This window comes from Malurus melanocephalus, unplaced genomic scaffold (genome assembly GCF_030028575.1).
Source record: "Malurus melanocephalus ecotype Western Australia unplaced genomic scaffold, MMel_1.1 scaffold_6, whole genome shotgun sequence".
NCBI lineage: Eukaryota > Metazoa > Chordata > Aves > Passeriformes > Maluridae > Malurus > Malurus melanocephalus.
This window is the reverse complement of record NW_026623238.1, coordinates 1,208,384-1,219,067: the sequence shown is the minus strand read 5'-3', so window position 1 is coordinate 1,219,067 and position 10,684 is coordinate 1,208,384. Positions and strand designations below refer to the sequence as shown.

General features: G+C 37.5%; 1 long non-coding RNA gene across 5 annotated transcripts in view; it reads right to left on the bottom strand.

Moving 5' to 3' along the window:
* Nucleotides 1-1,082: 1,082 nt before the first annotated feature.
* LOC130576744 (uncharacterized) overlaps nucleotides 1,083-10,684 on the bottom strand; it is a 210,895-nt gene continuing 201,293 nt past the window's right edge. For all 5 annotated transcript variants that reach the window (XR_008965704.1, XR_008965705.1, XR_008965703.1 and 2 more), the window contains 2 exons: nucleotides 6,386-6,482; nucleotides 1,083-4,037 (listed from right to left, as the gene is read on the bottom strand). This is a non-coding gene — a long non-coding RNA (uncharacterized LOC130576744). The remainder of the gene's footprint in view (nucleotides 4,038-6,385; nucleotides 6,483-10,684) is intronic.

Here is a 10,684-nt window from a genome sequence, read left to right as displayed (position 1 = left end):
CACCTCCTCCCCCTCCTTCTGCACTGACCTCGGGRTATGTTGGGTTGTTCCTCTCACATATTCTCACTCCTTTCTCCAGCAGCTGTTGTACCCCAGTTTGGTGGGTTTTTCTTCCACTTCTTGACTATGTCATCCCTGAGGCTCCACCACAATCACTGATGGGCTCAACCTTGGCCAGCAGTGAGTTTGTCTTGGAGACAGCTGTCATTGGCTCTGCCAGGCATGGGGAAGCTTCAGGCAGCTTCTCACAGAGACCATCCCTGTAGCCTTCCCCTCTACCAAAACCTTGCCATGCAAACCCGGGACAAGATTTTGTGTTTGCAGTATTTTAAAAAGGTATTTCTTTATTCAAATACCTTTAAAATCTTATGGGACTCACATTTGGGACATGGCATGTTTTCTGGAGGATGAAAGTGAGACAGGACAGCTTTCCAGSTCCTGTGTGACAAGCAGGAAATGCTTTTACTGTGTCTCAAGAGTCTTTTATTATTTAGAGACCTGAACCTGAAAGGTGCTGAGTGCTCTCCGCTCTCATTGACTTCAATGTCACCCAGTCCTCAATTAGCTTCAATGGGATCTGAGGGAACATCACATCCCATAGCAGATGTTTACCCCACAGAGCATCTCCTCTAGTGCACCCCAAATACAGAAACACCAATTTGGTCTCAATTTGGATCCAGCAGAGMTCGTAGATTTATGCTTAAGTCTTTTCTAAGCCTAACACTCTTCAGCAGGATTTAGCTAAATGTCTAAAAATTAGTATATGTTTAAATATCTTACCCTCTTGAAAGAAGACAGCATAGTTCTTTATTTTCTGCGAGGGATGTGACAGTATGACCTTTTGTTTAAAAAATAAGTCATATAATAAAAAAATGCAAAATGCCACATCGTTAAATATATTCTCAGCAGGTAAATAACCTGGACAAACCTCTAGTCATTTTCTAAAGCCATCACAATTCATTTTGCTGACACACATTTTGCATTTTTTTTCTTGTGGTAGGGATGCTCATGGAGAAATTGAATAAAGTCCATATTCTTTTTACACCAAAGGAAATGTCTTTCCTTAGGAAAATGTCCCCTCACACACCATCTGACACTGGCTTTCCAATCAAATATAAAAAGTAAAAGCAAACTGTCCCAACCATCTGTGACAAAGCCCCTTTAATTCTTCAAACACTTCTCTGTAAAATGTGGCTGTTAGTAATAGCCACACATTTTGCTGCATTTGTATATTAGAGCTGTTTTCTTTCATTCCTGATTGAGACAGAATCATTGTATTATTAACCCAGAGAAGTTCTCTGTGCTTTTTAATTCCAGAATAATGAAACTCATTGGAACTTGGCGGCATTGAGTCTTGCTGACTAATCATTGGCATTGGCTAATGGCAATTTCTAATCAAATCTTATTATTAAATCAGAATATAAAAGATTTAGAAAATGCAAGGTTGCAGCTAGAGGTCATTAGTCATGAGCACAAGAAGTAATCAATACAATTATGGTTGTTCAAATTGTGTTGGATGGGCCAGGTGGCGCAGAGCGATAATGCGTTACCCTTTCACCCCGCGTGTCCTGCTTGGATCGCAGATAACAGAGAGGCTGCTGCTTCCCATCTAATATCTGGTGGATGCTTGAACRTGCAGAAACCATTAAAAGGAATTCAACAAAGTGGGCTAAATTCAATTCTTGGTGTAAATTTTCAGTGGAGTTATTCCAGATTTATTCTTGTCCCGTTGCAATTTTTTTTAGCCGTCTCTTTTTTAAAACCAAGATATTGTGGTGGATAATAGRGATGAGCTGGAAATGCTCATTTTATAATGCCATCAACAGCCTAACCTACTGTTATTCACTGTAGTGCAAGTATGAAGTAATAAAAATAAAGTCATTGCAGATTTATACTGAAGCTAACGAGTGCAGAGCTGGTTGTTAAGCAGTTTCTTGCAGTTCCTTTTTGTTTTGAAAATGTGATACTGAGGTTGCCTTATTTTCTTTGTCTTAGGAATGTATTTAAGAAAGGATCGTCAGGTAGAAATAAAAGGGGCTATGAAAGGCTAAAATTTTTGAAACTCTAGGTAGCAGGTAGAGTTAGAAGCAATCTGTGAAAAAGGTACACTTCATCCTAATAAATAAATTCATCTCAAACAGGTGAGAGGGCCCTAGAACATTTACACTACCCATGAATCAGGCCCTGCTGGCAAGTGTTCAAGCAAAAATATTACCATCCATAAGCATTGACTTTCCAAAAGACATGTTTTTATTGATCTCCTTTGGACAAAATGATTGGCTCAACTCCAGTCTCAGACAATTTTTTTAAGGGTTTCATACATGCATCTACCTGGACAAGGGATGCTGGTGTCCCACCCCTTTCMTCAGAGAACATTGAAAAATGTTTGATTACCAGAAGAGATTTATTTCTGGGGCATTCACACATCAAGAGTATTACCTTTGCTGAGAATTGCAAAATTTCCCTAAATATTTATTTTGGAGTTCATTTTCTCTAATCAAAATATCATCAGTTTCACTTTGTGTCACTGTATTCTTTGCATTCATCTATATGTCTATACTCTAAATCAAACAAAAGAAAATTCCAAAASTGCAAAAATCCTGTGTTCACATAAAGGTAAGATTCCCTTATGAAAGCCTGACAGGCCAAAATAAGTAGACTATATTGATTTTTCCTTACTTTTTTKCAAAGAGTGAGAATATCTCCTTTTTTATATATAAAGTTTTATTCTGCGAACCTTCATGTATGTATGAATAAGAAATAAAATCTCACACGAGCTAACTACCAACTATATAGACATAATTACTTTTGGAAATATTGTACTTGAAGACATTTTCATGTCAGCTGTATGTGTTTGAGTATCATCATAACATGGTGTTTACACCAGATTAATACCATATGCTGTGTGGGAATTATGTCAGGTTATAAATGGAAATACAGTATAATATCTGAAATTCAGGAGTGCTTTAGAATCTGATTTCTGCTAAAGTGCTGCTATTCTAGAAGAACATAAGTTTGAATAACATTACTTTTGATTTACACCAGTATAGTGCGGATAAAACCATATTCCAGCTACCTTAAATTTTGTTAAACAAGTGTTAACATTATCACCAATTAAAACTGTTTCTACACACTGCTAGCAGATTCATGACCTCATTAAGACAGCCAGGAGTGCTGCCACAGAATCATGGTGAAACCTCAGATCTGATGAGAGTCATTTTTCTAGCTTTTCTTCCCCCAAAATGATGCTACTCTCCCATGTGTCCTCTAGGCCTCTTGTGAGTCCTGTCAACACATTTTAGCTCAAAGCTGAAAGCATTTCTTTAATCTTCATTTTACTCACTGCCTAAGTAATTTAACAGTTGTCGAGCAGGTCAAGAATAGGAAAAAAAGTACAAAAATACAAAAGTGGGGAAAGATGAGGAATGTTTAGAACACAGCAGAAGTGAGCCTAACAGAAAGCAGTTAAAAACAGATGAGAAAGGCACATTAAGGAGCAGAGCCAAAGTACCAAAGCCAGTAAAATCCAAGAGAGCTTTCCACCGATTTTAATCAGACCCCCAGGGAATGACAGACAGGAGAACAACGAAGGACATTGAGAGAGGTGGCATCATTACAGTAAAATGGCTTAGCAAAAGGAGAGCGGGTGCTGACAGCAGGGGAAGCTTTACCAAGGGAGCATCTTCCCACACTGCCCAAGAAGAGGCAGCAGCTCCTCCCTGGGCTAAGCTGGCCGGCTCCAGGAGCCAGAATGCCACATTAAGGCAGCGCAGTGCAATTCTGCTCTCCATGGGGCTCATTATCCGTGACACCAGCGCAGCGCTCGGGCTCCTGCATGGAACAGCTTCCCATGAGCCAGAGCACAGCAGGGGCAGAGCAGGAGCAGAGCCAGGTCACCCCCACATCTCTGCAGACCTGGCCCACCTTTGTTTCACGTTCAGGCTGCTGAAAATTAGGCAAACACCTGACCCCTTGAACGGCTTCTTAAATTCACACTCAACTTCTTCTGAGCAGATCGCGTTACTCAGGTCAGCAGACTGGAAAAAAGGAAAAATATCAGAAAAATGCTCTGAGTTTAAGTAACATTACATTATTAAATGTACAACTTTATATGAGAAGCTTTCAGAAAATTTCACTATCTGAGAAGATCATAAAAAGATCATAAAAATTAAGGGYGTGTTGATTCCTAAAAAAACCTCAAAATTCAGGTCTAAAGATGAATTTTGATTTAGGGTGGATATGCATGCTAGGATCACAGCTTCTCATGCAAGGACTAAAGTATCTTCTAGATACTGCATGGATCATTTTCAGTTTGCTGCAGTAAGTTATCCCATGTATTTTCCATTAAAACATATTCATGTTATTCACTTACACATTTCTTAACTCTCTTAGGGATGACAGATTGCCATTTTGATTAAAAATTTAAGGGTTTGCTGTTGATTTGACCCTGATTCATATACTGAGTAGGACGTGATATCTTTTGTGCTAATCTAGTTCCAAGCAGATTTAAACATATATATTTTTATATATATATATTTATAAACATATATAAAAAAAACTCTGTTGGAGGATTGAATGTAGAAGGAGAGCATTAACTCTCTCTTTACACAGGACCTATTAATATGAAAATTATTGTAATATGATTAACAGCTCCTCTTAACACCAAAGAGAGTGAGCCTTGAGAGATTATTCTGCAAGATGATAACRTTTCCCTATCCAGTTTGTAACCCTAGGGAAAACTGAAAAAATATGGATTTTGACTTGAACAATAATGAAATGGTAAGTGATATAGCTTTGCTGTCTTATAATGACCGTATTAATTTGCAAGCTGTAGTGTTAAACCAGAATAGAGGTTTTCAAGGAGATATGCCTGTTATCTAGGCAACAGTTAATATGATGAAAATGCTATTTAGAAGCAGCTCCGTATTTTTATCATAAATATAACTTTAATTCCTTGAGAGTCTCCATAAAGTCCTGGTAGAATGTAATAAATGCAACATAATCTAAAAGAGAAGACTGTCATTTATAACCATTCCCAATATTAGTTATGGATCTTTTAAAGTTTAAAAGCACTTTCTGTTAGAGAATCTGTCCTATATATTCCATCCTATATTACTTCCCCAGTTTAGAAAAATGACTCAACTGTGATAAAGAGATTCAATTTTTACCTTTTGCTTGCTTTTGAGTTAGCATGGCAGACCTTATCTATTAATTTGCCAGGGAGAATTTCTCTTCAATGATGCTCTTTTCCTCAAAAGTGAAAGTCTTTTAAATTTTAATTTTAGTATGGGAAGGAAGTAGTCCACAAGCAAATGACAAAAATTGAACTACATAGAGACTGATGTTTTATCATCAGGCTGAAAGTGCATTCTGTGAATGCAATTCTCTTACAATTGTCAGAATTTTATATTACTGATATTTATATATGATTGGCTGAATAATCCTTTTTTATTCACTGCTGAGGTTGTACTATAYAGATTTCATGTTTACTGAAGCTGGACTTAATTTGACAAGACCATAAACCACAGCTATTTTTTTCTATAACAATAGCCTAACTTCAGCTTTCGGAAAACAATATTTTTAAAGTTTCCTGGAAGTCAGTGTAGTGGTCTGAGGACTGTAGCACTGAACCAAGAATAAACACAGGATCAAAACGAGTAATAGGCAAGTACACAATATGCAGTCAGAGCCTCTCTTGCCTGGCTCCTGCAAGGTACTCATATTTTGCCTTTTCTTTCCTTGTATCACAGTGCAAATATGCTGGCACACTCCACACACATCCTTGGGCAGAAGATGCAATAAGGAGGCAGGGTGAGAAGCAGCAGTGGCTTCTACATGCTGTAGTGCATCACCAAACTTGGTACGGTGCTGCTAAGGGCTGCCCTCCTTCATAAGCTGCTGTTCCCAGTGTTTCACCCCAGAGGATCCATTTTACAGTAGTATCTAACAGTCTGAGTTTCAGCAACCGAGTGTATTTAACACAGTGTTGGTCTTGCCTGGCTGCATAAAACAGATAATCAGGTTTTTTTCTCAGTTTTCTAATGGAGTTCTGAATGAACTTTGGGTTTAGACCATTGTGGSAAGGTCAGTTCTGCAGCTGCGTGTTCCTTGTGAGACAGATGTGTGCAACATGCTGGAGGATGTGATGTTGATATAAACTTCGTAGGCAAGTGTGATGTTACCAAGTACCTAGTGTTACCTATCTACAATGGAGTTACCTGAGGAACCTAAAGGATGGGGAACACTTAAATCCTTCTGGATAAGGGAAAAAAGAAACTCTGTTTTTCAAGGAGGGATTGGCTCTTCTAGCCCTGCTTAAAGCAAAGAAAGAAAGAGAAAATCAGGRTTGATTTGGAAGCTTCAGACCATGTCTTCTGATATTTACCTGTGCAGTAAAGTATCAGGCTTTTCTTCATRTGACAGTGCCATCAAATGTGTTGTGTCATGTTGAAACAGACTTCCATCTCTGAAGGAGAAAAACACTAAGAGAAAAAATGTACGGGAAATGTATTAAAATGTGTCTTCTACTTAGGTTTTCTTCAGCAAATATAAAGCACTTTAAACTGCTCATTAGCCAAAACAACAGCTGATTTATGATCACTGAGAATGGGAATATTATGAGATAATTCTCTCTGCTTACTGTCTATATAAGCTGTTACTCTAATAAGAAGTTGTCTTTCTACATATTCTACATGCTGATGTGATAGTCACAGATTTCTGTATCACAAACAAAAAAGCCTTCACCGCCTTCTCCTGAGGCAGAACTAACAAAAATTTATACGGAATATGAAGGATACTCTCCCCACACTGGTATTTTCATTTAAACACTCTCTCATTTTAGGGTAGCAGGAAGGAAGTTTTTATATTCAGCTTTGGTGTGAACAAAGCCTCAGTTTCTGTGCAGATTGCAGGATGTTATGGCATTGTCTGAGTGTCAATATTGTCTGAGTGCATTCTTAAACCCTGTAGCACTGAGCAGGTAGAATTCTGTCTGTAACTAAATGATGAGACTGTATCTGCTATAAATATAATAACATCATCCCCACACACATGCAGATGGCTACAAAAGAGTAATGAGACATCTTGTTTTGCCAAATATAGAACCTAATGAAAGAAATCATAGACTCTACTTTTTAGCTCTTGAGACTTTTAATCTTTGAACCTTTAAGTTCAAGCTCCTCTTGGCTCTGAGAATGTTCAGGTTTTATTACATTATTTTGTTCTTCCTTCCCCCACTAAAATCCCAGGGCATGATTTAATTACAAATAAGAATCTTGGCACAGGTCTGAATTTGAAGAGATTTTTTTTTCTGCTGAATTTATGTCTTTTCTTCAGTGAAGGGACACATTTAAATTACAACAGCGAACACAATCATCCCATAAAGGTTTGGAAAAACCCTCATTTTCTTCTAAAGCTTAAAATACTTTTCAAAAACTCGCTCCCAGCAAGGTTCTTTCAACATGGCTATTAAAATATAAGTGACCATTTTCATTTAGGTTTATGCAAAAAGAATCCATTGTCATTTAAGTCTACTGCCAATTTCTCAGCTGGTATAAATCACCATTATTCCAGCTTAGTGGAGTAAAACTGCTGTACATCCAGTGCAGGATCTGGCTCCTGTTTTCTATTAGCTCAGATAGAGGGTACCTGGATGAAATTCTCTGGTCTGTGTTTTGCAGGTAGTTGGATTCCAAGCTCTAATGATCTCTCTTCTGCCTTTGAAACCTGTGAATCTAATGAAAATTATGTGCAGGTATCAAGGGGAAAATATACCTGTTTACTGCACTAAATTCTTGTGCCTCATTTCACAAGACATAGAAACCTGGCATTTTCTTAAGCCAGGATTGCTTTTCACAGTATTGATAATTATATTACAAACAGTAATTAGCACATGAAATTAATAAATCTTTTGCTTCTTCATTTATACCAGTTTCCCATATTGTATTAGTAACCACACATTAGCTAATCAGCAGGTTTGGTGGGGAAAGCTGCCAAAAGCAGATCTGATAATTGGCAGCAGTCAAACAATCATAGCAGGAAACTTTACACTTCCTGTGGACAAGGCTACTGAAGGAGATAATGCTGACATACAACATTAGGGGGAAAAAAACTAGGATGTTTAGTTCTCTCATGTTGAATTATCTCTTGTAAAACTGGAATCACATATCACAGGGAGATACAGGCATTTTGACCAGAAAATAYAGAGATAACCACCACTGGCTGAGGAAAACTTGGTAATCACCTAGAAACATTCATGGGATTTGTTCTCTGTCAAATTTTACAAGCCATTAAAAATTCTTTTCTATCTCTCTAAGTCCATATATGGTACAGTTATTACTGTAATAAGAGAGCACTTGACACATTTCACTGCCCAACATTGCCCTGAGATAAATAGCAACAAATTCATCCTRCAGCAAGGAAATTTAAGCACACATCAGCTGAGTTCTAGACTCACCCCAAACTTCAGATGCTTCAGATAATATTTAAGTCAATATTCTAAATTTTCRCTCATCTATGGCTTAGCCTTTGCACCATCTGAAGTTCTTCAAGTGTTAAGACTTAGGCTTCCCTAGTCATCTCAGTGATTCTCCTTCCAGACATAGATAGAAACACTTCAATTTTACAGTATAAAGAACCCAGGAATCCAAAATAGCTTTGACTCCAAGCATTATCCACAGCTTGGCATCCTTAATTTATCTTCTTCCTGAAGGCATTCTTGCTAATGTTTTACCTCAAACATCCCCAAGATTAAATACAGTAATAGTATCTCAGAAAAGCAGAGCTGAAGAACTCCCACTTCTGTTCATACATAGGTGACTTTGTCCCTCTRGGCCTCCATATCTGTAAATCTCTTTCACAAGAAAGGACATTTTCAACAGGAAATCAGATTTCCTTACTGCAAACTGGCCTGTATCTGGACAGGCAGGACAATTCCAAGACTTGCACTACAGGCTTTGATAGAAAGAACTGGTATATATTCACTGTATAAAGCAAAGGGGTTAGAGAAGGGTCAAGATTATGAATCCTGAGAATTAKTTTCCTATATCTTAATGCACTTAAYACATACACAAAGCTGCTATTTAGGAAACACCCTTGGCACGAACAACTTTCACCATTTTTCCCTATTAATTATGGTTAACCAGTGTCTTTCTTTGAACTGTAGACCCCCTCATGCCAAGTTGTCAAATTAGGGACCAAATTCTTATGAATTATTGAATGTGCAGGAAGCCACTTTCTTTAGGGATCTTTTATCTTCCTAAAGAAAAAACAAAAGGGGAGTGGGAAGGAAAAAAACAAATCCTGAACTTAAAATTATAGCAAAACACAGAATGAAAGGATTTGAAATGGCAAAGGAAGAAAAGTACTAGGTCATGTATCTGGTCTGTTCATTGGTTCTATTGTYTTTTACTCTGTTTTGGGGCTATGTTTCTAGCCCATGCATATACAGGGTTCCAAATAGGGTTCTGATCTGCATCACGGTTGTCAGGCAGGGAAAAAATACAAATCATAATAAAATAATGACAGAGAACTAACAGCTGAAGAACAATCAGTGCACTGCACTCATTTCCAAGCATCTTGAGATGATAAAGCTTCAATTAAAATATCAGGAATTCACTGAGATGTACAAAAAAAGAGACATACAGAGTAGGAGGCAGAAGAGCAAGATACAGTCTAATCTTTGAAACCAGACTGCCTTTGCTGACAAGGAGGGTGTATATACTTCTCAGAAGGTGTATGTTTTGGGAAGAAATTTGTAATATTGCTGCTATGTTGGAATATGATCACCATTTGCTCAAGTCAATTGAATTTTGCCTCTAGGATGTCCTTTACAGATCTAAKATGGAGTTCCTTGGCCAGGAAATTTGGGTACTGCATATCACACTCTCATCTGAGGTATCTCAAATATATGGAAAATGAGCCCACAAATTTGCACTGCTTCCTCCTACTAAGTGCTGAATCCTTCAAGCTCTCAAGCATAACAGGATTTCAAAGGAYATTGTCATTACTACCAAGTATCAAAATCCAAGAAGAAAAATGCAGGGTAAAATGCCATCCTTGAGGTAATCCCTAATCTCACAAAATTCTCAGCAAGCTTTGCTTTTACTTTCAGTGCAAGCAGAGGAGGATCCTTTGGTAAACCAAGTGGTTTGTGGATTAAATGTTCGCATTTCCAAGGTCGCACAGCAAAAGAGAATGACAGTTTTCCCCCACAAATTTCAGATTTACCATCTAATTAATTGACTTTGGCAGTTGGCACACAACCTTTCAAAAAAAAAAACATTCTGAAATGTCAGCCTTGAACAGGGAAAAAAATAATTTGATGAATTTAATCTAAGTGCCAACCAAAGCACAAATGTTCCCTGTGGACCCGTTACAACACTGGAGTTCACAACTGATTGCTTGGGAATGAGCAAACTAATGCAGCAAAATATTTACTAGCTAAGTAGATGTAGTTTAATATATACACTCCACTTGCCAGATATTTATACCTGTATCCTGTAAAATGCCGAAATTTTCAGACTTGTTAAATTAATTAATTTGATTAAGGTAAATAAATAGAAATACAGGTTGTGGTTTTCCCAAACAAGAAGTTTCACTGACTGAGGGTATTAATTTATTATTTCTTTTTTCCTGTTTTGTTGTTTTACAAATGTAAGAAGCCACAAAAAAAAAAAAAAAAAAA